Source organism: Oratosquilla oratoria, chromosome 26, assembly GCF_046742065.1.
Source record: "Oratosquilla oratoria isolate Oo_2021 chromosome 26, ASM4674206v1, whole genome shotgun sequence".
In the NCBI taxonomy this organism is placed as follows: domain Eukaryota; kingdom Metazoa; phylum Arthropoda; class Malacostraca; order Stomatopoda; family Squillidae; genus Oratosquilla; species Oratosquilla oratoria.
The window spans coordinates 34,600,191-34,606,190 of NC_134802.1; the positions used below are offsets into that span (position 1 = coordinate 34,600,191).

Below are 6,000 nucleotides of genomic sequence, written 5' to 3' on the forward strand. Positions count from 1 at the left end.
AAAGAGAGAAAGAAAGAAAAAGAGAAAAGAAGAAAGAGAGAAAGAAAGAAAAAGAGAAAGAGAAAGAGAAAGAGAAAGAAAGAGAGAGAGAAAGAGAAAAAAGAGAAAGAAAGAGAAAGAAAGAGAAAGAAAAAGAGAAAGAGAGAGAAAGAGAAAGAGAAAGAGAGAGAAAGAGAAAGAGAAAGAGAAAGAAAGAGAAAGAGAAAGAGACAGAGGAAGAGAAAGAGAAAGAGAAAGAAAAAGAGAAAGAAAAAGAGAAAAGAAAGAGAAAAATAAAGAAAAATAGAAAGAGAGAGAAAGAAGAGAAAGAGAAAGAGGAAGAGAGAAAAAGAGAAAGTGCGGTGTGCGCGTGTCTGTGCGGTGTGCGCGTGTCTGTGCGGTGTGCGCGTGTCTGTGCGGTGTGCGCGTGTCTGTGCGGTGTGCGCGTGTCTGTGCGCGCGTGTCTGTGCGCTTGTCCGTGCGCGTGTCTGTGCTCGTGTGTCTGTGCGCGTGTGTCTGTGCGCGTGTCTGTGCGCGTGTGTCTGTGCGCGTGTGTCTGTGCGCGTGTGTCTGTGCGCGTGTGTCTGTGCGCGTGTGTCTGTGCGCGTGTGTCTGTGCGCGTGTGTCTGTGCGCGTGTGTCTGTGCGCGTGTGTGTGTCTGTGCGTGTGTCTGTGCGTGTGTCTGTGCGTGTGTCTATGTCTGTGTGTGTGTCTGTGTCTGTATGTGTGTCTGTGTCTGTATGTGTGTCTGTGTGTGTGTGTGTGTGTGTCTGTGTGTGTCTGTGTGTGTGTCTGTGTGTGTCTGTGTGTGTGTGTGTGTGTGTGTGTGTGTGTGTGTGTGTGTGTGTGTGTGTGTGTGTGTGTGTGTGTGTCTGTGTCTGTGTCTGTGTGTGTGTGTTTCAGAGGGAAGTGTTCGAGTCGGACGTAGGCCGACAGCCCCCCCCCCCTTCCCTCGCCTCCTGCAATGGGAAACGTGCTATGCTGCGGCAACATCATCTCCTCTTCGGCACCGACAGACAGCCCGACGGACCGACCGCGTTTCCTGCGGCCTTCGTCTCCGCCGCGAAAAGGTCGCAGCCGCGGTTCGCATACAAGAGGCGGTCTCAGGACATGGCGCCTGGCATCTTGAAAAATAAACAGGAAAAGGGGTTCTGAAAGCAGAATTGTGAAGAGGCTACTCTACTCCAGCTGCTTTAAGGCACAGTGACGTAGACCAGTGCGGTCACGGACCACGTGACGTGTTACGATGGGCTGTTGCGTAGCGAGAGTGGTAAGCACCAAGACCACAAGAAGTATCCTGCAACTCTGTGCAATCAACATTTAGAATACAATGATCTGTTTTAACATTCTTTTAAAGTAATCTCGACGCTAATATTGCACTTTTTTCCCTTACTGGGACCACATTTCATTTATCTACCGAGTGGTTCAAAATATATAAAAACAATTAGAATTAAACTCGGTAAAAAGTATATATAGCAAAAAATAAATAAATTAATAAATGAATAAAATAAACACATGTTAACACATACGTGTCCTTGTTGTCCCTTTAGAGATTTCATTCTGGTTAGCGGCAGACGATTAGATTTTCTCTTTTTTCTACCTGACGTGATACGATTTCCGCTGTGTGTATGTATATGGGATTGGGTGTGGGGGGTGGGGGGCTGTTCAACAGATTATGGAGGTTATGACTGCCACTCCGGCCTTACAAATTGGGGGAAAAGTCCATTGGTACTCGTACGTGTGCACGCGAGCGCACACAGGCACAAAGACAGACAGTACGAGTGATTGGCATGGGGGGGGAGGCTGGGGAGGGGGTATGACGTGTATTTGAATTCCTTTGGTATTAATTCTCTTTACTAAAATATTACTTCCAAACCTAAACCTTGGATAGTCTTGGTGTGTATCCAAGTCCAAAAAATGTCATTTCACTTCGTCAGTGACCTTCAGGGTTATGTCCGCCGGCAGCGGATGCCCCATGAGCCGGCAAGAAGCAACGTCCATCCGAGCAGAGCCGAGACGAGCCGAGCCGAGCCGAGCCGACTGCATTCCTGGAACCGCGACGACTGACAAGAACAACTCTCGCCTGCTCTCTTGAAGATTTCGTAAAACTTTTAGTTTTATTGCTCTTAATGTTGAGAACAAACATCCGGGCTTTGGTTGCACCGCGTGCACAGAAGCCAGTGTACAAGAGAAATTATACATTTCCGAAACTGACACTGCATACGCATTCCCGGGACTATTCTGACTTCGTTTGACTAGGAAAAGATCTCTGTTTACAGTGTTTTCCTTGTAGCATCATCCACGTCATAGGCAGGGTACGCTACCCACCGGACCATCATGACTCGATCCCTAAATGATTTTTTTTTCATCTATTTTCATATTTTCCCATCTATTTTCATCTACTGGAAATTTCATCTATTCTTGGCATACCGTCACTGTCCCAAGACAAATGGAATTACAAAAGAACACCTACATTGTCCAGAAATCCATCAACTCTATTAACCAATAATTTTCTACCTTTCTCACCCTCTGCCTGCGTCTCTTTCCCCACATGTCAAAATATATACATCCTTCCCTTCCCCATATTCTTTTTACAATTCTGTCTTACTCAAAAGGTTAAATATTTATCTTTGTTACTTATTTAGTCTGTGACACTTCAAAGACTTTTATATGCTCTAAATGTGGGATTATAATTTGTGGAATATCGATATACCAACTAGAAGAGAAAATCTGATATCAGTTTCCTCCCTACCCATCTTGGGTGGGGGTGGGGGTGGAATGAGGTTTGTCTCCTGTTCTGCATCAGGGAAGTGTGCTACATGCCCACATAGCAGTTCACGAATCGTGCTAATAACAGGCTTAGACTGACAGTTTCACGGAAGTCTGGTTAGGTACAAAGTCATTCCAGCCGCCATGATTATTCGGAGGCAATTGGTACCAGAGACGTGAAGATACCTTCTTATGTCAGCATACAATGTCTGCTTTTCACAGTCCTACAGCAAGACAAGTATTTTATGCGATTTGAAGATTTGGATATTGAATCTCCAGCATAAATATCGACAATGCCGTTTACTCTGGTGATGACCATAACACCGTGGGCAATACCAATCCTTCGAAGGACTTTTTGACATGTCCCACATCTATTACAAAGGATTACAAAGGCGGAGCATGCCGACAGGAGACCTTTTGATCCATATCTTGGTCGGATGCAAAAAAAAAAAAAAAAAAAAAAAAATACTATACAACCAAAGTTTGTGAAGCATTCCGAGACGTTAATGTCCTAGCCCCATGGACAGACTGAACGGTCATCCAAAGAGCCCTCAAACGCCTGGACCTTTGTCTTTGTCCAGGAGACCTGGAATTCAAGCGGCCTCATCTCTGTGCAGCGACTAGAGGGCTGCAACCAGGATCTCAGACTACACAAGAAATGCAACATCATTGGGAAAGAAGGTCGGTCACCTTAATGTTACCAGTGGATGCTCCGCAATGACGTTGATCGAAAACTCTTCAGTATCCAGTCCATGAACAGTTTGAAGTTTCTGGGCGTGGGCGCACCTTTCCCTCTCTCCTGAATAAAGAATAAGCGAATACGCCTCCACACTTCACAGCACTCTGTCCAAGAATATAAACCGGATATCAGTTCTATAATCCTCGCAGGAATCCCAAGGATTCGAAGATGATCCTAGAACACCCCACGATGAACCAAGTCAAACACCGTCAGGGAATCAACAGACTGCACACACATTGCCCGGCATACTGAACCACACAACACAGGTAGTTGTTGCAGCCCTGCCGATCACGTTTCCCTTCCAGATTGGGACAGCCAGATCCTTTTTTTCAGTCAAAAGGAATAGTACCAGACTGCCCAATAGTAGACAGCACCGCATTCAACTCACGGATCATAGGACAACCCACAGTCATACTCTCCAGTGTAACGCACTGTCACACCACTCCTCGAGTTTGGACCGTCTCCGATGCACTCCTCGATAGCCTGCAGAGTTTCACTTCTGAAGGCAACCCTCAGATTTTCAGGGTTCTTAAAGGTGCCAAACAATTCAAATAGACAAGAGATTACTACCGCATACTTCTGGGCACGCCTATCATCCCTGAGCTTCTACAAAGTCCAGGTTGATTACATTTCTCGATTCCCTTTGATTTTATACGCCGAACGAGTACTGAAACCGCAAATCTATGAAGACCCCCAAAGAATTCAGCTTTCCAGTAATCCTGTAGTTCTACGAGATCTTCTAACGAGTGTTATGAAGTATGTGATCGATCTTCTTTGCCACTCTCTGGAATCATGACCCAGTAATTCTCAAGCTTTCTGGACTCTCCACAACTCAGGAGATAATTCCTGATTCCAGATCCATGGCGCTCAGTGGACACTTCAGCCATTACCGCAACTACAAATATCTTAACACGTAATCGTGTACTCTTCCAAGGACAGAATCACTGGAGAATTATCGGCGAGTAAACACAAACTTTTTCGTATCCACTGACGTCTTCTACCATACCAATTTACTCTTCTTGAAAGAGTTAATAAATTCTTATCAGAAAGTAATGTACTAAATAAACACCCATTACATTGTACTATAGTACTCCATAGATACAATAACACACGCGCGCGCGCGCAAACACACACACACACACACACACACACACACACACACACACACACACACACACACACACACACACACACACACACACACACACACACACACACACACACAGTAGTGGTGATATACACGCATATACAGTCCTCGTTCATTCATTCATACATTCAAATTATACACTTCCGAGACTTGACCTCACGCACGCACGCACACAAAGGGGCCAAGCAGGGCAGCTCAACAAAGGACGGAGCTCCTGGTGCCGTTTCTGTTCTTGGTTCCCACCGTGGCCGGTTTCGCTGTGGAAGCTGCGGAAGAACAAGACAAGTCCACTCCCACTCTTCCACTCCTATCTGTACCCCTTTCCTCCCACTCCCCACCCCACTCCCCCCGGGGCTCAGCTGGTATGTGGGGGTATTGCTGGACTGTGTGCGCTTCTTGTACTGTGCATGTGTTTCTATATACACGCTTGCATGTCTTTGCACGTTCTTTATGTGGTTTCCATGTTTTTGCAAGCATGTGATGTGTGCATGTATTTGCCCACGTGCATGTGTGTGCGCGAGTGTGCATGTATGTGCGAGCGTGTATGTATGCGCGTGTATACATGTGTGTGTATATATATATATATATATATGTGTGTGTGTGTGTGTGTGTGTGTGTGTGTGTGTGTGTGTGAGTGTGAGTGTGTGTGTGTGTCTGTGTGTGTGTGTGTCTGTGTGTGTGTGTGTGTGTACATGTTCATACGTGTAAATGTGTATGCTTGATGTGCGCATGTGTGCGTGCGCTCGCGCGTGATCGTTCGTGCGTGCATAACTGCGCCTATACACAATACACCAGCGCAATGAAGCATAACAAGACGTGTTTTAGATTTCATTTTTTTTTTTTGACATTCCAGCGCCTGCATTCTTCGGCTCGCACGGCGACGCCAAAGTGGCGACACGGGATCCTGATCCTGTCGTGCCGGGGTGACCTCCTCAGCGGCGGTCGCCGAGTGCGAGTGTGTGTGAGTGCGAGTGTGCGAGTGCGAGTGTGAGTGTGTGAGTGTGTGAGTGTGAGTGTGTGAGTGTGTGTGTGTGTATGTGAGTGTGTGAGTGTGTGAGTGTGTGTGAGTGTGTGAGTGTGTGAGTGTGTGTGAGTGTGTGTGTGTGTGAGTGTGTGTGTGAGAGTGTGTGTGAGTGTGAGTGTGTGTGTGTGTGTGAGTGTGTGTGAGTGTGTGAGTGTGTGTGTGTGTGTGTGTGAGTGTGTGTGAGAGTGTGTTTGTGAGTGTGTGTGTGTGTGTGTGTGTGTGTGTGTGTGTGTGTGGGTGTGTGTGCGCGTGTGTGTGTGCGTGTGCATCTGTGTGTGCGTGCGTGTGCATCTGTGTGTGCGTGCGTGTGCGCGTGTGTGCGTGAGTGTGCGCGTGTGTGTG

The 6,000-nt window shown here is 46.7% G+C and overlaps 1 protein-coding gene across 1 annotated transcript in view; it reads right to left on the reverse strand.

The window, feature by feature from the left end:
* LOC143039463 (uncharacterized) overlaps positions 1–6,000 on the reverse strand; it is a 61,048-nt gene that overhangs the window by 21,778 nt on the left and 33,270 nt on the right. The window lies entirely within an intron of this gene.